This window comes from Haemaphysalis longicornis, unplaced genomic scaffold, assembly GCF_048455015.1.
Source record: "Haemaphysalis longicornis isolate Haplotype H1 unplaced genomic scaffold, Haemaphysalis longicornis Haplotype H1 scaffold_6, whole genome shotgun sequence".
Lineage (NCBI taxonomy): Eukaryota > Metazoa > Arthropoda > Arachnida > Ixodida > Ixodidae > Haemaphysalis > Haemaphysalis longicornis.
Window position 1 is genome coordinate 183,191,885 of NW_027526407.1, and position 23,780 is coordinate 183,215,664.

A 23,780-nucleotide genomic window follows, 5' to 3' on the forward strand; every position below is an offset into this window, starting at 1 on the left:
ACGGTATGTCGGCCAAACTGAAATGCCCTTTCGAATACGGTTCAATAAGCATCTCTCGCATGCAAAAAAGTGGTCGTTATTGGCCCCTGTCAAGACCTGTGAAAGGTCCCGGTCATGCAATTGAACATTTAAAAGCACCAATTTTAGAATCCGTTTTTAAAAACCACCAAGACCGCGGGGTTCGGGAATGTTATCCCATTTATTAGTTTGGTTTCGCGATGCTTGGTATTATTGAAAGAGAAGAAAAACATGCTTATGCCTCGAATAAAATTGGCGTCATAAATTTTATCACATGTTTATTATTTCTAACCTTCAGTTTCTCATCAGAATTCGCCCAAACTCTCGAAACACAGCAGCTTTATTAGCATAATGGGGCGTGACAATTCGGTTTGTTCTTGGGAAGGGGGCTGCGTTCCCCCCGCCACTAAGCAACATTTACCGTTTTTTTATTTATGAACCCTACCTATTTCCTGTTCTTTGTCCAGCTCACTGTGCAATGCTCTTATGTGCACCGTATCTATTTATTCTATGTTTTCAATATTAATATTTTTTTCTATAATTGCTACAACGAAACCTCTTTACGAGATGCCTAAATGGTTTCACGGAGGAACAGGAATGCGGTAATATACATAAACATTCGTCCTCACAAAATTGTGTACATTATATTACCAGATGTAGGCGTATATGGGTGAGCCTTCTTTCCACACCACTAGCAGTTTTTAAGAGGAATACTCGGTTGGGAACAACCCTGTTGGTTGAGTATAGTATGGGAAGAATCATCCTCACTGTATTCTGCGCCACTGTTTTTGCATAATTCGTGCATATTAACATTACCATCATTTGCTTGTCATCCTCATGGCTTGAGCATTAGACGCCGCTAGGCACTCCGGTCTCGAATAAATCATCTGTGATGGTACATAGATGTAATTTACTGTCAGTGCATGTTGCGGACTTCTTTCTTAACGTTTAGTTTCGTTTCATTAAAAAATAAATAGTGTAATTCTTATGCAAGACATGTTACGGAAACTCCTTCATGTTCTCACAAGTAAACAAAGTAATATCATTTCAGTCAAAATTTGTGCAAACAGTAGAGGTTTTTTACCCCAGTACCAATATTTATTGTTAGAACTGATGCCCCAAATGCTCTCATTTGTTTACATTGAAAATGGTAATTTTGACTTGTTTCAAAAACATTGCTCTATACGTAATTTTACCACAAATGTCACTTATGCCTGTGCGAGTGCTAAGTACGTAAGTTTGGCTATTGTGTCGAGCCTCATTTTGATTCTGTCTGAAGCCGGGGTAAATTAGTACAAGGAAAAAATTAAAACAAAGCAAAACTTGAGCGTTGAAGTTTATGTAGGCTAGCTGATGTTCTTGTGCAATATAAAACGTTTCACCTACAAACGTTCTGAAATTCTATTTAACATTTGGAAGCCCCTGCTTTCTCAGTTTTTGTTTCATTCAAGAATATAATTAGGCGAGCTCCAGGAAATTTTACTATGACTACTTTATTTAGTGTATTCCAAATTGTAATGAGCCTCGCTTATGGCCTTTTGGCAATATTTAATGTCAGTTAGCAAATTCTGCTTTTACGAGTTGTCAATTTGTACTCACAGCACTTCAATTCACCCTAGAGCTCAATGTAGTTTTCTTCATTTTTTCTCAGGTGCAGATGCTAGTTATACTTTCTGACAGTTTTAAGATTTGTTATGTTGTCGCGCGCAATAATACAGAGTACTAAGAAAGCACGTTAGCTCCACGAAAACGTCCTAAGGTTATTTTGAAATAAACCAGTCTTTCTTCGACTACTGAAAGTCGATATATCGGTGTGCCTGTCTCTGCCCATTCTGTATGTATGTATGTATGTATGTATGTATGTATGTATGTATGTATGTATGTATGTATGTATGTATGTATGTATGTATGTATGTATGTATGTCTTTCAATTCCGTCCCACGGCCAAAACTGATGATGTTCCTTGAATGAGACTTTTCTATTGGCAAGAAATTTTCCAAATAATTTAACAGGTTTTTATTTACAAACGATGCCTTTTTTCCTGTGAAGCAGTATATGACTAACCCCTTTCTTCCGCCCTCCGTTTTCATTCCGTTGTAGCCGATTTACTCGGCGCCACCCCAGCGCTCGCCCTCGCCACCACCGAGCCCTCCTTCACAACTGCTAACCCACTCGCCACCACATCAGTAATGCCGACCTTATCACGTGAATGCGGATAATCAGCAGAAGCGCAAAAGGGTGTAAAAACTACCGAAAGCCGCCGCTACAGAACCTGTAGCCACCGCGGTAGACCGCCTTGCCCTTGTTGCCCCTCCTACCACCCAATTTCTGCCTTGCTGAGTAGCTGCGCATTCGTTTCGGTTAAAGGGCAACGTTCCCTGTGGGAACGCAGGCGTGAGCGTATAATTTTTCCACTTAAAATGCTTTTCGAGAGACATTTTAGCTAGTGTGTTTCCAGCCAATGCACGGGCGAATCCATAGGTTGCTGGTTTTTGCATGCAAGTGTTGAGCGTGGAAGAAGCGGCCGTGCACGCACAGTTGAGCTTCATGCCGCTACCAATGACATGTCCGTTGTTTCTGATGGGTGATTTAAACAGAAAATGTTATTGCGAAATGTCCCCTGTCAGCAGCCCTATGAAACCGAGCGGTTTGGCCCTGGGTTGGTGTGTTACACAGGCAGTGAGATGCCTACGACGGCGGAGGGAAACGGGCAGTCAAATGTTTATTCACAATATAAAGCTCGAGGGCTTCCAAAATTTAACTCTCTCTTAGACGGACGAAGACCGTTGGCTTCAAAGAAAAGAGAGAGAGGGAAAGAAGCGTTGGCAGGAAACCAAGTGCGAGTGGGCGCATAAACAACGGCAAGCGGCTACCGTCATTATTACCGCTTATAGCGTTCCAGCTTGTCAATTAGCTATGACTACTTCCCAGATGAAAGTGTCACAGCTAGTTCCACTTTTAAGCACGTGCCCGTCACTGGTTGCTGTTTTACATTTTATGCGCGCAAGGTTTGGGAGTGGGGCTAGAGGGGGGTCGATGTTGAATGCGCAGCTATAGGTGTCGTGTCCTTACTGATGACATGGCCGTTGTGCTGACAGGAGGTTTTAAATTTGGACGTCCAACGCGCAAATGCTACTTGCCCGGTATTCTTTGTTGTCGAGCGGATTGGGTTTGTCTGTTACACAAGTAGCCATATGTGTTCGACGCGAGAGTGAAACAGACCGGTCCATGTGTGTCCGACAGAATAAAGCTCGGGTCTTTCGGAGTACCATTCAACTAATTGACTAAGAATTAGGTACAATGGCAAGTTAGCAAGAAACTTTCTTTGTTCCGTGTTCTCCGTAGACGGCGTCTAGCTTCGCAGGGCCTCCTTCTTCAGATAGTGGAAGGGCATAAATATCTTATGGTTGCTCTGAACCACAAATTTTATTTTTAACAACAGGTAACTGTATTAAAACTGCGTATTGCGGCTAGCGTAACGATGTACAGGACGAAACTAAGAAGAGAGAGGGCGCCCATCAACTGCAGGTAGCTGAATAGAACGCCTATATCGTCTTCCTTCCGTCCTCTTTTTTATTGCAGTGGTTGTACTAGGCCTCTAAATCAGTTAGAACCAACAAGACCAAGGACACGGTTTATTGTAGTATGTCACATACCGCCACCACAAAGCCGTGTAAACCTTTTGTAAGTAAATTTATCACTAGTTGTGACACAAAATAATAAAAAGTGAACACCCACCCAATTTGAAACATGATAACAGAGCCCCGATTTTTCCTTACAGCGGTTATATACAACGCCAAGAAAGGTAGGCAAGGTTGTCCTAGACTCTGGGGAGCTTCAGTTCGACGAGCGGTAAAGTGAAAATAAGGGAAATGTCTGGTCTGGTATTTAACCTAAGTGCTCGTAAACACGTTTCAATAGTATTGTAGCTGTAGAACCTTTGTATTTAACGTCAAAGAGGTGCTTTTATCAGCACAACTATTCTGCAGATCACATATTTACTTTAAAAATTGAAGTTTTCACAAGGCAGAAAAAAAAGTATATTTCGTATTTTGTTTGAAAAATTTCTATTACTTAGCCGAAAGATTTGCTATTGTAGCCGAGTTCGACTAAGAATGAAAAGCTGCCGTTACGAACGCTTTCATGGCACCACGTTAGTGCAGCCGTCAATCCACACAGATGTGTGATAATGAATTTCTATTCGTAAACATTTTTCCCTTTTGTTTCAGTTCTCGCCGTCGTCGTTTCGCTATAGCTACACTGCTGGATCTCTGTACGTTTCTAGTAGTGATGTTTTGCAACACCGCGTCAAATTTATTTCATAGTAAGCTGCACAAATTCGCTTTTGAAAAAGTTACCTGCTGTCATATACAAGACTGCATATGCTGCAGTCAGATACGACAGACTCTAGTAACACTCAGCATCATAAGTGAGCCGCATAGTAGGGAATATTTATCATGACATGGTACCAACGGTTATCAGCATACAGGGAAAAAGAACGGCATTACGCAATAAAGCGAGCCCGACAGAGTATAAAAGCATGTTTGTATCTGGAAAGAGTGTGGTATGTTTGATGCGCTATTAATTAAATGCACTTAACTGAAGGCGCACTTTTCTGATATATGTGAGAAGAACTTGTTGTTGGGCGAGTTGGTGGATCTTGGTGAATAAACACGCGGTTTTCGCAAAAAGACACCACACAGGAAGGACGGGGCGAGCGCAAACCCTAAACTAAACTTTATTGGACAGATCATACAAATATAAGTACACTATTATCTGGACACACACGCGCCTTCCTACAAATATTGCAATTTTTACAGGCAAGGTTATCACAACGCTGCCGACACATGTCAAGATATACAATCTCTGGCTTATAAAGGAACACCGATGTGTCACTCACGCATCCTTCTTATTCTTTCTTATATGGCAGGCCTCTAAAATTTCGCGGGCCTTCGTGCCGCTGGACTTGCGCAGAACCTTAACTTCTTTGTATGATCTGTCCAATAAAGTTTAGTTGAGAGTTCGCGTTCGTCCCGTCCTTCCTGTGTGCGCTGACGTTTTCGCGCAAGGCCCATGTTTATTCAGCTCTATATAAGGACTTTGCTTTTTTTGAAGTTTTTTGCTGCGCTTTGCTACTCTGCAATTTCTGTTGCAAATATAAAACAACTATTATTTACAACTAAAAGTGGGAATGAGCTGGTCAAATAAAACTGTTGGAGTTAGAAAATAACCTAAAATCTCTCTGCTCATTCTTAAACCGAATCAGCCAAAAGTGACCACCGCCACAGCGACGGTTTAGAACCATGTTTTATGGTGCATTATCGTTTTTTAAAACTGGGTGGCTGAGTATTTATTCAGCCGCAGGGAAACAAAAAAATACAATCAAACAAAACAGTTTTTATAGCAGCTTTTATTCTTTAAAACTTTTTTCTCAGATTTATTGCAAAAAAGCGAAGTCAAATTTACAATTTTTTCCTCTGTTTGGAGTTCATCCGAAGTTCATTTTCACATTGACTGTATGATATTTGTAAAAATGGAGGTTCTTGCAGGCAAATTTCTTTAAATGCATCTTCGCATTCTTGTTTCATTGCATTTTTCATGAACCCGGTTTTATTGACTTTAATATGAAGTTCACAAGCAGCATACTTGTAATACCGATCTGTAAAAAAGGTTAGTTTTGGCCTGTATGTTGTTTCCAGACAAGTCGCAGAAATTCTAAAACTTCTATATTATTTTGTACACTTTCGGGCTTCACAATAAACCCCTAAATTTATACATGCAGCTTCAATAGATGTGTAAGCGAAACCCTATTAAGGAAGACATTTACCCCTTTTAGCTATGCACCGCTGAGTAAATTACCAAAGCAATGGTCTAATAAAATGATCAGTTGATCGCACTTTTTTTGGCACCGTCTCGAGTAAACCGCGGCAAAGGTGATGTTTATCTACCGGCACTTTGCTTTATTCATGGTGAAAGGACAGCTGCATCCCTCCACATGTGATCATCTACACCGCTTAAACGAACACGCACAGACACACAAATTCGCACACCCACAACCAGAAAATACGCAAAACTTCAATGAGATTGCAGCTCAGCACGAGGCATTTTGGGCTTACCCACATATTTTAGTGGTAGAGTAGGGAAAGTATATGCCGCGTTTTCACGACTTGCACCGCGATTCTCCAAAACAAAACGATTAGAATGGAGGAAAAATAGGGAAAGTCATACGTGCATGGCCTTGGACGGACTCAGGATGCGATATTTTGTCTAGACCCCCAGGTACAAGTTCAGCACGCTGCAGTGTACTAAGCAATGTATTTTTTGCTGAAAATATTTTGATTGTGACTGCTTTCATTGTGTTGTTTTTAAATGAAAGTGTATATCTACGTCAATTAGGATTAACATAAAAAAATACAAAGATTTTTGAGCCATAGAAGCTGCTTATTGACCATCCAGCGCAGGGACGCATTCTTTTCTGGTATTATCGGGAATAGTGCAAAACGGCGACAGCAGTAGCTGCTTAGCTTCTTTTATATTAACAATTTTGTTTCTTGCCCGAAACATTGAACCGAGAGGAAGTTATAAAGTAAAAGATGTTGCATTAAAAGTCACAGGAGAACGCCAACCTGCTTTTCATCAATGAACCATCGCCGAGACCTGTAAATTTGAGTTGTCATTATTTGCGTTGCATACAAGAATTCCGACATGCTCAATTTTGAAGCATAGCTTTATTTCATCTTGGGTTGAATTTGGTGTCTCTACGCAATACTAGTCAGGTAGGACCATTTTACAGTATCACTTTCGCAAAAATGACAATGGAGGTGCGTGTAGCCACATTAGGTGCATCTAGATAAAGAGATCGAATTCCTACCAATTGCAGTGATGGGTTTCAAACCTAGGTCTTAGACATCATCAAGGCGACGCCTGTTCGATTGCGTCATTTAAACATTGTCCAAGCTGTTTTACATTGAAACATGTTTCAAGGAAAGAAGCTTTGCACTCTAACCACCATTTATTAGAAAAAAGGCCTTTTTTGTTTCATCTACATTCAAAATATTTCCTAGAGCATCAATTCGTATCTCTGCATTAATATAAGGAGAGCTAGACACACAGGACCAACAAGCGGGAGATAAACGCGCACGAAAATAAATGAATATCAAAAAGCTTAGAAATTGTTCTCGAGTAAATACAGGGCAAGGGATGAGAATGCAAATGTGGAAAGGCTTAAAAAGCTGAAATAAACATTTTAAATCATGAACAAGAATGTTTGCGGAACCGTCTTCGAGCATAGTATAAATGATGTTTAAGAGCCAAGCGCAAATAACACTTCAACAGCTATCTTACCCCCTTTGCTTCGTAGTTATTGCCTCTAGGCAAATTGTGCTAATTTGCACGGTATATTTATAGCCACTCCGTATTGCGAAGGGTGGCCGGCCTTCTTGAAGTACTAGATCGATTTCTAACTATGCCGGGACCGCTTTATTGTGTTATTTTTGTTGGGGACGACAACAAAATAAAATAAAATAAAATCAAAGTTTATTAGTTACATGATAGTGCACAAATACATTGGAGTGGTACAGAAAGAGGTCCCGAAGTGAAACGCTGCTAAGGGGACAGCTTATTATTGAATGCATCACAAGTCATAAAGATTAGCGGTGTAGTCATTATTGCAGGCGTACAATTTACAAATAAATGGTCTAATCTGCAGACATACATCCAAACAAATATAGCTTATACACTATTACGAACTAGCATTTAATTTATTGTTTAGGTTATCAGCACAAAATAAAAAAAACAAAGGAAGAATATATAGAACGTAATAAATACAAAATATAGTAAAGGAAAAAAAAGAAAGAGAGAATATATAGCAAGGAAGCAAAAAAAGAAAAACGAAAAAAACGTTTCGTGCAATAATGAATATTTTATAGGACACAAATACCAAAGTGAAAAACATGACTATACAAATCACCAATGCCCAATCACTTGATCAAAAAAATGACCAAGATAAGAAAAACGAGCGCAAAAAACATTTTCGGCAGCATCAATATAACCACTTTAACTTAAAGCAACATCGGTTAGAAATAATGGAAGGTAAATACAGTAAACAGTGAATAACTGAAAAAAAAAAGGCCAGGTAGATTTCAGCAGTCATTTGCACAATATGACAAAGTAGACGTCTAAAAGGACGAAATAATGAGGTCGATTTGATTGATACAGGTAATTCATTCCAAAATTTGATTGCACTGAATTTGACAGTTAGTTTTCCCTAGTTGGTGCGTATTTTGGGGAGAAACAATTTGGTTTGAAGCTCAAAACGTGTTTTGTTGGGGTTCGAGAGGGACGTCTTGACTAGAATATATATGCACCTGGGGTTGTTTGTAATATGATGGACCGTAATTCCTAGATTGTATTTTAAAAGACTGAGTAATGGTAGAAAATTCGGTTGTTAATAAAGTGGGGTAACGTGAGCGCTATAGGGGCTGTGCGTAATGATAAGTACAGCTTGATTTTTAACGTGTTGCAATGAGACGAGATGAGACCTATAAGTAGGTCCCCATGAAGTTATGCAGTAGTTAATATGACGATACATAAAAGCATAGTACAGAGTAATTAAAGTAGAAGTACCAAAGTATGAACAGGCTTTAAGAAACATTCTAATACCATACGTGGTCTTTTTTGCTAATGTATTGATGCGGATTTATTTATTTATTTATTTTTATTTATTTAAGTACCTACATTCGCCCGAGGGCATTACAGTAGGGGGAATTCACACAAGGCATAAAGAATTGCGCTTAACAGTTTCAAACGCTACAGTGGAAAAAAGTAAACAAAGAAGTAAATAAAATGTACAAGCAAACAACAATATGAAAACAAATAGGCATAAGCACCACAGTGCACGATATGTGGTAAGGACTGCTAGCAAGGCATGAAAGAGGACATAAAAAGTCACAAAACATGGCTTAAAACAGGGCATAAACAAGACAGATGTTTAAAACATTGCAAGAAGGGAAAAGCACAAACGCAGTACTATTCACTGAGTAAATGCTGGGTTAACAATTCAAAAAAATTTATCGTCGCTTATGATCCCCATGACGTGTTGCGGAAGGTGATTCCAATGCTTGAGAAAACGGCGAAAGAAAGAATTCATAAAAATTGAGGTATGCGCAGCTACTTCTCTTATCTTAAATTGGTGGTCTCGCCGAGTAGATATGTAGTTTGGTGGTAGTAAATATAGATTCCTGGTAACGGCATTGCGCTGAAGGTATACATCACGAAGGAAACAAATGCGAAAACGTGTCCGACGCAAAGAAAGGTTAGGCCAGCCAAGCGAGTTCTTTATTTGAGTAATACTTGTAGGAAACTGGTAATTATGAGTTACAAATCGAGCAGCACGATTCTGAATTGATTCTAGGCGGTCGATAAGGTTTTGAGTGTGGGGATCCCACACAATGCATGCGTACTCGAGTATAGGCCGAATATTTAACAAGTATAGCCGTTCCTTTACTTCCTGAGGTGCGTGTCTAAAATTTCTACGGATGAAGTTAAGAGTTGATGATGCTTTAAAAGACACGGCTTCAATGTGACGGTTCCAGGTTAGATCAGCTGAAAAGATTACTCCTAAATATTTAACTTCGTTTTTTTGTGGAATGGGCAGGTTATTCAAACTGTATTTTGCTGGGAGAGGCACGTGTTTTCTAGAAAATCGAATGTGTTGGCATTTACTGATGTTCAAGGGCATACACCATGTGCAGCACCATGAATGAATTTTGTCGAGATGTGATTGTAGCGCAAATTTATTCGAATGGTCATTAACCTCTCTGTATAAGACGCAGTCATCTGCATAAAGCCTGATTTTTGACTGAATGCCCTGGCCTATATCATTAATAAATATCAGAAATAACAATGGCCCCAGCACTGACCCCTGAGGAACACCAGAAGAAACCGATTTTATGGCTGATTCGGTTCAATTGACAACAACTTTTTGATAGCGTCCATTGAGGTAGCAGTGGAGCCATTGAAGAATATTTTCGGGTAATCCCAGAAAAGACAGTTTGTGCATAAGAAGTACATGAGAAAGCTTATCAAACGCTTTTTCAAAGTCCAGTAATATACAGTCGGTTTCACGGCCACGGACGTAAGATTGCAACACGTCATGGGAAAATTCTATCAGCTGAGTGGAGCAAGAATGCTCTACCCTAAAGCCGTGCTGATAATCTACAAAAAAGGTATTATTTTGAAGGTGACGAAAAATGCTCGAATACAATACGTGCTCCAAAATTTTGCAGCATACGCTTGTCAACGAAATCGGTCTATAGTTTGATACGGAGTTACTTGGGCCACTTTTGTGTAACGGGACAATGTTACCAATTTTCCAGTCTTGTGGAAGAATAGAATACGCTAAAGAGAAGTTATATAACAACACAAGATACATAGTCAGAACTGGGGCACAAGTCTTAAGTACAATGTTTGGGATACCATCTGGGCCCGGAGCAGCGTTAGTTTTCAGGTTCTCAAATTTTTCAGGATATCAAATTTCAGGATATCAAATTTCAGAAAGCTATCCAGTTCAACAACCAGGCAAGTGCAATTTCTACTGGGAAAAATGATGTGAGAATAAATGTAAATCGGTAGAATAGTACTTGTTTCTCTAGGCTTTGAGCTAGAGATCATAACCTTGGTTTTGGAGGGATTCATTGCTAAGTGGGTATCATTACACCATGCTACAATTTGCTTCACGTCATAATTTAATTGTTCCGTTAGCAGGTTTATTTGCTTATTCGTGGGGAAGACAGTAGTATCATCAGCGTACAAAAGGCCATAAGTTGCTAGACTAAGATAGCTTGGAAGGTCATTAATATGAACTGAAAGCATTCGCTATGTCAACTGGGTCAGAGAAGACTTTGCCATCATCTTAGTACTTCAGTAATTGTATTGTTATTGGTGTTTTTGTTACGAAAAGAATTGATCACCCGCCACTGCTTAGCGGAATTTCAAACGGTTAGAATTATCTGTTGTTCCAAGTAGTTTTTTTTGCTTTACGCAGTAAAAGGGAGAGCATGTTAGAATATCTTTGGTAACGCTCTTTCAATGGATTATTATAAGGCTGTCTTGTGGTATTTCGGTAGAGGTTATCCTTTTTCCTTAAACGTTTAAGTAGGCTTTGCGTCATACAAGGGCAGTGGGGTGAGGCGTATTTTTTTTACAGAATACCGTCGTCGTTGAGGCTGATATGCGTTTGCCTACTATTGAAGAAAATTTATAGTAAGAAATGTTCGCCTCTTTACATGAATAAAGCGAGGACCAATCTGCGCTAGACATGTGTTGAGAAAAGCGAACCTTGTCGAACAGAGATTTATGGATGGTGTATGTTTTTTAGGGAGAAGACAGTGGAAACGAAGAGCAATAGGATAGTGGTCGGTGATGTCGGTACGTAAAATAAATGCGTCCGGCGGGGACAAGAGATTAAAAACGCGTGATCGATAAGAGGTCCTGGACCACCGGGCTGGCAACGGGAAGGTAAGTCAATTAGCGATTCCAATCTATAACCCCAAAACAATTTAGATATTCATGTTGGCTTGAAGAATTGGTATTGAGGATGTTGACGATGATGTCTCCCATTGCATCATTTTTTTTCTCAGATGTAGCGGAATATAATAGATTATTCAGTTCGCTGGAGAATTTAGCTAATGAGGATATAGGGATCCAAAAAATACTAGCAAATATGGTGTTTATGCCGTCACTGCCAAAACTAGACTTATCAATTTCAATCCATACTGATTCACAGTAAACTACATTGAGGGAAAGGTCGTGTCGGTGTCTGTAGCTAATTTTTGAGAGAATTAAAATAGCCGAATCATCACAACTTGAGGTTGCACGGTGACAATATTCTGCGCAGTACGATCAGAAGCAGTAAAGATTTTTGTCGAGTCTTTAATCCAACCTTCGGAGATGCAAATGATGGACAAAAAGTCACTAGTTAACAAGAACGAGTGAAATTCGTTATAATGCTTTCTGAGACTGCGTGCATTAAAGTGTATAGCAGTATGACGATAAGAAAGCAGATACGACAGTTCTTGTGTGCTGACGTACGGCATAGTCGCACGTGGATATAAATTTTCTGGCTCTGATCAGGGAAGACGGCGAGATCCATCTCGTTACGAATCCTGAAATTCTGAAATGCTGGAAGACAGCGAATGTGACTCTCCGAGCACGGGTTCGGAAAAATTCTCTTGTGGAGAATGCCCTCCACTAACTCGCTGTCGAGCTAGTTTTCTTCAATGTAGGCACTAGGCTCAAAAATACATACATTTGTGGCAACATAGTTATATTTCAAACCTCTGTTACAATATACCAGCGGAAATGGTTGGGGGTATCTCAGAAAATTGTCATGAAAAGGAATATCTCGAAACTATGTTCGGTTCTCAGTTCTAAACTATGCCGTGGTCGTGAGACAACCAAGTTCCAGACACATTGCTGGAATAATTTCTAGCCCTTGTGGCCATGACTCATTATAACAAAATTTCGATTTGTCCCCGCCTCAAGGCACTGTGCACCTCGGAACTAGTACACGGTTGTTCCATGCCGTGGTGGTTGCTTTTGAGATGGAGGCAAGGACTGAAGCATGCCCACGTGTAAAGGTTTATCCACAAGTAAAATATTACGGTTTTTATTGTTGGCAGTGTTCTCAACTACCGCGCTTCTCATAGGCCAGGGTAGCCTTGCCATATTACACCATAAAATTGTTTCGATATGTTATAGCAATGCAACTTCATACAATTATTTCAGCACTTTTGAAGAGATTGTTTAAAGAATATTTTTCCTAAATGAAGGAGAATAGAAATACTTACAGTGAAAATATTGGTTGCCCAGTGGTTTCTCGTTGAATGTCAAAAATATGCCGCAAATATTACTATCGTCTTGATAGGCGAGCTCTTCGGTATATTCGTGGTTTGGTTCTTCATTGGCATAAAAAGGAAACATGACCAAACCATATAAAATCCTCCTACCATTGCTAACAAACCTTGTCTCTAATTAGAGTAAACTTTGGGGTGTTTTTAAGAGACTCTCTGCATACTTAGGGCTCGTTTACTTTGCGTGAGGCTTCACCCCAAAGGATTCTTACAGCATTGATATTGTCCCTTTACTGTTTCTGTTACATGCAATGGTTCAAAGGGTCGTCGTGCGGAGACAATTTAGGCCATTTTTTCAGTCCCACTAAACTTGCAACTGACCAAATGAGCTGAATTCGTGTATGACAAATACTAGACACCAGAAACATTTTCCTGACACAAACCTTCGATGCACAACATAACATTGAACAATACAGCGGCGCTACCCCGCTTCCCGGGGCCATTGGAATACTACCCCCATATATAGTAGTTAGGTGACTCTAATATATAGTAGTTAGGTTCTTCTACAGTATAGCTGTATTTTTAAAGCACATATCCCTTATAGTGCAGAACCGCCTGGACGCTCTGTTGAAATTATGGCACAGCTGCCCACAAATGTTATCCTATGTTGTCATAGAATTGTTGCATTACCAAATATTGCCATATGGGAAATATGTTCCTTTCTTGAGATTTGGACAACACTAAGTGCGAGTCTGTTTTGATGAACAGAAACATTTCCCCACCGCTGAATTCTGCGGGCAGCGTCTAAGCAGTATTGAAAGAGGAGTTCTCGGGGAGAGAAAGAACAGCAAAAAAATTCGCAGCTGCTGTATTTTTCAAACAAACTTGCGACATTGCCAAGGAGAGTAACCAGCGAGGATGCCTACGGCATTGCATGTATAAATAATCACTCCACAACTATTGTGGATTGTCATGATGTTGTCGTGCACAAAATAAGGCTATCAAGTGGTTATTCACAGCTTGCGAATGGATTGTTTTGCGTCTTGTAAAATATAGCAGAGCATGAAAATTCAATAAACACTAGGATACCAGCCTTTTGTCTCTACGTATAAACTGACAAAAGAAGGTATAGCCTTTGATTCACATCAGCGTGCGCTGCATATCTTTGGTGAATAATAGATATAGTAGAAAAAGACTAGACTATGGCCTTTTACACTGTGCCTGTCCCCCATCTCCTTGCGCCGTGGAGACTAACATTTAACTCAAATTTATTTTTTTGACGGTGTGCAGCTCACTTTCAGTTTCCGAAATATTACAGATGTAATGCCTAGCGCCTAATGTAATGGGGAGCACAAAAATGAAATAGAATTCATATTATGCGATAACCCTGGCGTCGTGCAGGATGTGGAAGTGCTCGGAAGGGTAAGGTGTAGTGACCACCGTATGGTAAGATCCCGAATTAGGCTAGATTTGAGGAGGGACCGCAACAAGCTAGTACGAAAGAAGCCGATAAATGAGCTAACAGTGAGATGTAAAGTAGAAGAATTCAGGATCGCGCTGCAGAACCGATATTCCGCTCTTAACGAGGAAGCCGAGTTTACGACGCAGGAAGCCAGCGACAACCTTACACGCATTATTACGGAGTGTGCAGTAGAAGTCGGGGGCACTATAGCTAGACAGGATACTGGTAAACGTTCACAGGAGACGAAAGATCTAATCAGGAAACGGCAAACCATGAGAATCTCCACCGCAGCTGACAGAATAGAACTAGCGGAGCTCTCCAAGCTAATCAATAGGCGTAAGACAGCTGACATACGGAAGTATAATATGGAGAGGATCGAATACGCTGTAAAGAACGGAGGTAGCCTGAAAGCAGTGAAGAGACGTCTTGGCGTGGGGAAAAATCAGATGTATGCACTTAAGGATAAGCAAGGCAATGTCATCACAAATAGGGATAAAATAGTCACAGTGGCCGAGGAGTTCTATAGGCATCTGTACAGTAGCCAGGACATGCAGGATAATGCCGAACAAGACAGTAGTTCACAGGAGATAGACATCCCACCAGTAACGACCGAAGAAGTAAGGAAGGCTTTGAAAGAAATGAAAGGGGGCAAAGCACCTGGTGAGGATCAGATAACAGCAGACCTCTTGAAGGATGGCGGATAAATTGTCCTTGAAAAACTGGCAAACCTGTATACGCAATGCCTAATGACCGCAATGGTACCGGAATCTTGGAAGAACGCGAATATCATCCTAATTCATAAGAAATGCGACATGAAGGACTTGAAAAATTACCGGCCGATCAGCTTACTGTCAGTCGTCTACAAGGTATTTACCAAGGTAATCGCTAACCGAATTTCTGCAACCTTAGATTTCAGTCAACCTAAAGAACAAGCAGGGTTCCGTAAAGGTTATTCAACAATGGACCATATTCACACGATCAATCAGGTGATAGAGAAGTGCGCTGAGTATACTGAACCCCTATATATAGCCTTCATAGATTATGAGAAAGCATTTGACTCGGTCGAAACCCTAGCAGTCATTCAGGCATTACGGAACCAGGGGGTAGATGAGCATTATGCAACAATACTAGAGGATATCTACAATGGGTCTACAGCTACGATCATCCTCCATAGGGAGAGCAGTAAAATACCTATAAGAAAGGGTGTCAGACAAGGAGACACAATCTCTCCAATGCTATTCACAGCATGTTTACAAGAAGTATTCAGAACGTTGGATTGGGAACAGGTGGGTGTAAGGGTTAATGGAGAATACCTCAGTAACCTCAGATTTGCTGATGACGTTGCCTTGCTAAGTAACTCGGGGGACGAATTGCAAAGCATGCTTTCCGCACTGGGCGAACAGAGTAGAACCGTGGGACTGAAAATTAATATGCAGAAAACTAAAGTAATGATCAATAACCTCGGGACAGCACAGCGGTTTGACATAGGTGGCGAGGCAGTGGAAGTGGTAAGCGAATATATCTACTTAGGCCAAGTTGTGACCCCAGATCCAAACCATGAGGCAGAGATAATTAGAAGGATCAGAATGGGGTGGGGTGCGTATGGCAGACATTCTCAGATAATGAATAGCAGCCTACCATTGTCGCTGAAGAAGAAAGTGTATGACAGCTGCATCTTACCGGTACTCACCTACGGGGCAGAAACTTGGAGGCTCACTAAGAGGGTTCAACTTAAATTGAGAACAACTCAGCGGGCAATGGAGCGGAAAATGATAGGTGTATCATTAAGGGACAGGAAGAGAGCGGAGTGGGTCAGGGAGCAAACTGGTGTTAAAGACATATTAGTAGAAATTAAGAAGAAGAAATGGACGTGGGCAGGACATGTATTGCGAAGGCAAGATAACCGCTGGTCATTAAGGGTAACAGAGTGGATCCCTAGAGAAGGCAACCGTTGCAGGGGGCGGCAGAAAGTTAGATGGGCAGATGAGATAAAGAAGTTTGCGGGGATAAATTGGTCACAGTTGGCTCAGGACCGAGGCAATTGGAGAATAATGGGAGAGGCCTTTGCCCTGCAGTGGGCGTAGATAGGCTGGTGATGATGATGATGATCATGATGATGAATGCCTAGCGCACACGTGGAACTTGCCAACGCCAACCACAATAACACTTGGTGTATGGGCAGCCCGTAATTTGCTTTCCTACAAAAATTGTTCGTTACTTGTCAAGATAAACTGTTCTGTTTTGTTTCTAACAATTTCTGATTTGAGTTAATTTTCTTTCGGAGCTTTCTAAAAGAACCTTTACTAGAACAGAAAGATGCTATCTCTCGATGTATCTACCAACCTATATGCGTGTGTATATATATATATATATATATATATATAAAATATATATTAATATATATATATATATATATATATTTATATTTATATATATATATATATATATATATATATATATATATATATATATATATATATATATATATATATATATATAAAATATATATTAATATATATATATATATATATATATATATTTATATATATATATATATATATATATATATATATATATATATATATATATATATATATATATATATATATTAGAACTCGCCATAAAAACACAACAATATTTATTACGGCGTTTCGGCTGGGGTCCAGCCTTTTTCAAGTGAAGAACAAGGGTGAAATACAGGGTATATGAAGGCTGTCAGAGAGCGCTGCGAGCACTTCAAAAAATGATTTTAAAAAGGTAGAAAAAGAAAGTAGAGCAAAAACCACGTGCAAAGTGAAGAAACATAGTGCAGGATTTGGCACGCAGGTAATCCATCTCAATAAACAATGCAGCGAAAAGCAAATGCGAGGCACTCAGGAAGTCTGTTTCATTCAGCCATGCCCACCCACGCAATCCAATATTAGGAAAGGTAAACAAATAAGAAATTGGTGCTAGGCATATCACTCCAAACGAGCGAAAACAACCAGCCGCAAAATGCGGAAGCGTGGAATCGACAATTAGTCCTACAGACACTGGAGAACGCAAAACACAGCTGTGCCTCAGGCAGAAGGCGACATTAAAGCGCAATAGCCCAGAAGAAGGGATTAGCGAGGGGCCGCGTCCCGAAAGGAAAATGCCGCCTCTTCCCGAAGAGACCAGATAATAGCCAGAAGTTGCTTGTCCACAGCCCACGTTCTGGGCATAAAACGAACAGTGACGACCCCTTGATGCGCGCCGACGCCGGAAAAGGGTTGCGGGAGCCAACCAAGAAGGGAAGCGAACAGGTTGTACGAGTGCCTTGAGAAATGATATACAAGGCAGGAAATAAACAAAGAAAAGGCACGAAGAAAAAAATCAGTTGAACGAGCTCCCGGCCTATTACATGAAATAGATAGACATAACGAATTGGTAGCCTAAATTTTATATTCGTGCAAGTACCAAGGGCTTGCATAATATGGAAAAAAGAAAACGAAAATGTGACGCACGTACAAGAACCAATTTCAAGTAATCAAGGAAAGAAATGACACTTCGTAACCAGTCATCAATGGAAGTATGAATTCGCACACAGCATTCTTCAAACAAACTAGCAGTGAAAGAACAAAAAAAATAATAAGCGCGTACAAATTGCAGGACGTGGGGAACACACGTCTTGCAATTTGTATATATATATATATATATATATATATATATATATATATATATAAAATCCAGGGAGTAGTAGAACTTTGAAGATGGTAGAGAACACAAGAGAAGAAAAACTTCGAACAAGGTAAAAGCACGATTGTGGCCTACGTTTCAGCAAAGAGAACTTGCTTTCCTCAGGGCAAGTCTTGCTTGCCCTGAGGAAAGCAAGTTCTCTTTACTGAAACGTAGGCCACAATCGTGCTTTTACCTTGTTCGAAGTATTTCTTCTCTTTTATGTATATATATATATATATATATATATATATATATATAAATATATAAGGTTTGGAAATGAGGGGCTCGTCAGGAAATACAGAAAGAAATGCCGGCAGTGTTTTTCTTTCTTTCTTTCTTACGTAATTAATAAAAAAATAATGTAACGTCAATAACGGTAAAAAAAAATCTAACCACTCCCCTATGCCTTCTTTGGCGTTGTAGACTGCCGGCATTTCTTTCTGTATTTCCTGACGAGCCCCTCATTTCCAAACCCTATTATCGTGCGAAAGCTTAGCGAGGGCCTCGGTTCTGGCAGCCTTGATGCCAAGGTAGCATAAGAGGGTTTCCCGCCAGTTAACCGCTCATGACAGGCTGTAGACGTTCGCGTCACACCCCGGGGGTTGAAAAAGAAGGTCCCCTTCTCCCCGTGTAGTCTGAGTGGCGCTGGCTACCACCCTCAAGCGTCAGATACAGTTGCAGTAAATATAAATACCCCAGAAAGTGAAGCAGAACACAGTCGCCCAGATAGCCGAATTGGTAAGGCATTCGAGATCTAATCGAAAGGCGTGGGTTCGGTCCCCACTCTGGGCGCGTGTTCTTCTTTCTTTCTTTCTTACGTAATTAATAAAAAATAATGTAACGTCAATAACGGTAAAAAAAAAATCTAACCACTCCCCTATGCCTTCTTTGGCGTTGTAGACTGCCGGCATTTCTTTCTGTATATATATATATATATATATATATATATATATATATATATATATAGTCAGAATAGGAAATAAGGGGCTTGTTGAAAATAACACAAAAATAACAGTTGGCAGTCAAGAAAACTTCGGAAAGCAAAGGTGAGATGCGGTAGGTCATGGAAATAGATAAAGAATTTCGAAAAAAAGAAAGTGGAGAAAAAAGTGCCTGCCAGGTGGGACGTAAAATAAATCGGCTCCTGTTTTTTTGCCAAAGGGTTTGAATTGTATATTTAGGACCCTATATAAAGAAATCCTGACAAATCCAAAATTCCGGCATATGAATAGGAACGAGAGCGGAGCAGAGGTAGGGAGGGCCCAAGTTTTAATCGGATGAAAGACACGCAGACCAACAATGGTGGGGGGAGGGGGGAGAGTCAGCGGCTCCATCATGATGACATCTCGTGGGATTTTTCTGCGGACCTCTAGCATGATGTGTTTTTACCTGATGCAAACTGAAGGAATGAATGAATGAATAAACTGAATGTTGTGCGGTTTGGTTAGAGGTTTCAAAAAATTAAAAAAAAAAAGATCGCAATCGATCAAGACGGAGAAATGCAGCAGACTGAACAAGGTCTGACTAGCAACAAGTTTAATTCAAAACACTTCTAAGCATATTAACGGCCGACCATCCAAAGAGCAAGCGTTATGCGCTGCTTCTGATTCCGCAATAAAGGACAAACTCTCTCTTCGCACGCACACCAACGTCTGGCTCAGTCTTGTTAGCTTTGGTTATCCACGCTAATATTACGCTCGCCATTTTGTCAGTGTACGCCGTAAAGTTGCTCCCCGCCTGCCATCTCCCCGCAGTATGCTAATACAAAGAATATTTTACTATAAATGTGACGAAGCTCTGAATTGTTGCCCTCTGGCTAGCTCTGATAAGCGCGCAATCAAAAGGTCTGAACGTTTGTTCGAAAACTGGCGGGTTCAACGAATTTGAACTTTTAAGGGCCTGGATAACTTCTCCACGTTTATGAGACTACGAGGGTACTTCCACGAGCGTCAGGCAACCGACGAAGCCGTAGCCGCACTACCGAGCACCAAACACTGTTACCTCGCTTGCAGAGGGATGATTGCCTCGACATGTACAATAAAGCCCTTCAGTGCGATGTTCTAGCAGCATACCAAAAGCATGTCTCTTTTTCCGCCTTAACCTTACTTAGCAGGAAAAGAATGTCTTCGGGGAACTCGCAATTTTTTCTGAAATTGCTTCCAAACCCGTCGACAAAGAAGGCGCTATTGTGACCTTCAACAAAACTGACTACGTCAAAAAGGCTGGTAGACAAGTATCAGGACCGACCTTCTACAAAGTACTTTCAGGTGATCCCACTAATTATAATATGCTAATTGCCCAAGATCAACTCTTATGTTCGTAAAAAGTTAAGTATTCAATGAAACCAGCGTTTGCTTTTAATCCCTTTCACCGCAAAAGTCCGAAGACTCTACCTTCTCCCTGAGATTCATAAATATATTAAACAACCCGGCCGACTGTTTTGAGAGTGGTGCTGTCATCAAGAACCTTTTGCGCTAAGTCGACTCTCTAATTCGCAATATTCGCGCCAGCTTTGCAGCCTCTACTACGTATACAAATACTTTTTCAGATATTGAAACAATATATTTTTCTATACACTGCCGATTTGTTACCCCCGCTGTTGTGCCACTATAGACCTAAATTTTGCATTCAGGTGGCATCACGGCTGTATCATACGCGCAATAGCACTTGGCGTGTGACAAACTTATCGATTTGCTACGCTTGAAACGTTCCTCAATCGTATCCCTCAAATTTCACTTTTGAGTTTGCTGTGTCAATTACGTGTTGGTCAGTTTGATAACAGCGCTAGGACAGGACACACAGAAGGCGACACGTAGACTGGGCGCTGTCCTAGCGCTGTTATCAAACTAAGTATGTACCAACAAGCCCGAATCAACACAGTGTTAGTCGGCGCAGCGTCAATGGGAACTTAAAACGGTCCCAACTATGCCAATAATTTTATAGGATGCTTAGAATAAAACCTTTTTTTTTGAAACTCAAAATTTGAAGCCACTGTAATGCAAAAGGTGAATAGACAATATATATATAATATGACAGCGTGATAATGTGGATCTTTTAAGCACAATTGAGGCTCTAAATCATGTGCATTTAAGTGTGTCTTTCTCCCATTTGTATTCTGCACTGAGCATAAAGTTTCTCAATATCGCAGTCACGACTTCGTATGGGGTTTCAGGCTAGTCTCCGTAGAAAACCGCCAGATACGGACCAGTATGTGCGCTTCCACATAAGCAATGTAGCACCGCAAGAAGGCAGCGCCTTCGCTACGTACACTTCATCGAACGCCGTTTCATCGAGCGCCGCTTTCTACAAGCATTTGAATCGAATGTAGTTTCATCAAACATTCTGTTATCGAACGCTGTTTTATCCAAGACATTTCATCAACGCCTTTTAGTTTTATTGAAGAAGTTTTATCGACCGAGGTGTTCTCAAAGCGATGAGAACCTAACGCCACACGCGGCACCATGTGAAAGGCATCATTGTTTTCACAAACATCACGCATCAAACAAGATAATCATTGTTTTCTCCGAAGCCCTCGTATCTTAGAATTTTACTTGTGGGACCAAACTGGTCGGTAACATTCCCCTTAATTTTGACGGAACAACGCCTGGTGGAACAGGGCTTGCGGTTTTAACTACGCCCGAAAGCTGAAGAAATTACCTAAACCAAATTTCAAAATAATAATGTCATAATTTTCATTCCCTTAACTAAACAGGATACCTTGGTTCAAATATTCAATGCTCTGCAACGCGTGGGATATTTTTAATTGACGAAACATTTCGCGCCGCCGGCAAGGGTCACAAGAGGCCCTCAGAACATAGACATCCACGTGACGTCAGCCTGTGGTTGGAAAAAATTGGGGATATAGCCGCGAGTCGCCAACGTTTGCCAGGAACTCGTAACGTACCATCGCATGTTCGGCACGCCAAGTGGCCGGCGCATAGCCGACATCCTTCACGAACAGATGGGGTGTCTCCTTTTGCCCAAATGGCAATCTTGGAAAAGAATTGGTTCCAAATGCGGGTAAAAAGCTGATTGTGTTCTCATGTACCACTCCTATTCAATCCTCCACGACTTGATTTGTCATTGTTGTCTACTCTGCCGCTGATAGCTGCCGGGCAGGCACATGAAACACCGCGGTAGAGAGCTGGCTCAGTCGTTTTCATATTGTTTTGTGCATGTCGCATCCAGGCTTCAGCCATTTCCTGAGCCACATGGAACAAGACAATGAACCTACTGAGAACAAAGTAGTGTATTTCCAATGATGCCAGAAGCCACGAATGTGTATAGGTGTGCCGGTGATATGGGCAGTTTTTCTATGTCCTCGAAGTTTGCTGCAATAAATTTCATTACGAGTAATGTGCACCCGCAATTAACCTTCACTCAGCGTGCCCCCTGTACACGTTCCTGTAATTGTGGTAATTTTAAAGGAAACTATAACTCTGACTCTGCCAATATTGCATACCCCCTAATATGCAGACTCATCGGCAAACAATACTATGACCAGGCTGAAACACTCTTTCCTTGGAGGTTTAAAAATCAGCGCTCTGTTTTTAAACACCTGCCGCTGTTTGCCTCTGTCATTGCACGTGAACAGTCCTGGCCATTCCTTCCACCCTCTGAAGGCCACTATGCTCTAATACAGTTTCAAAACCTATCACGATACCGAGGCCCAAGGGTGGTACCTCACCCCATGTTTAAGCCGGCGTCGTTTGGCATCAATAAAAGTTATGGCAAACTTGCGTGTCTCTCCTCCCAATAAATTTTCGGCCATTCCCACTGCCTGCCCGTCTCTCCCCCCTATGAAAATGCCGGATTTTTTAACATGTCAGAATAGCGGTATGCCTGTTGGTTTGAATAAAGACAAGACCGATTGCGGTTTGCGGGCTACGAGCACGCTTCGCAGCACCGTACAACAAGCCAAATCCGACAGTCAGTTCAGCTAATATTTTCTATGTAGACGGCTGCGGTGCTTTTAGCCTCGACACTCTAACATTGTGATTTCTTTGAGCATGCTACATTTTGCAAATTGATTCATCTGTCGTTTCTTCATTTTATTTTTCTAACATTCATTGGTGACTGCCTCGGGCTTCCCTCGGACCGATATGGGCCGGAAAGATATGTGCGCTCACGTGCGCCCCATGCATGTTTGTCCGCCTGACTTCAGTTGTTTTTCTTTTATTAGCCTATTTGCCTGGAAGTTCGACAATTGCACCCAAATAACGGTTTGGAGTTGTTTCTTTTCTGCTGCCTTATGTTTACGATTGTAAACTGACTTTCTCTAGAAACTTCTTCCCGGACTCACATTGTTTGCGCATCCCTTTTGCCATCACCCGACCTCGCCTAGCGTTCTCTCATGTGTCAACTCCATGATTCTCTATCTGTTGCAACCAATGCGTATTGCCAGATGTTCTTCAAAACTCTACGGCTATTCGTCGCAAGTGAACTCGTCAGAGCGAACCCTTCGTAGGTGAACACGTCAAATAGGGCAAGACCTCATAGGTCATCTCCCACTATTGAAACTCGCCGCCTAGAGCAACTGGACGCTTGCAGATTTCGCCAAATTGTGGAGACATCCTTAAGCCCCTCCTCTAGCCTTAGAGTACTACACCAACCCCAACAAGACTATGTTTTTGCTGAACTTGGTTGAACACGCCTGCCCGGCCAGCTTATTTTGTTTTGTTCTTTTCTGGCTACGTTCTCCCTATGGCGTGTGGGCAATATCTGAAATCTCCTGTGGGTGTACTGAGTAT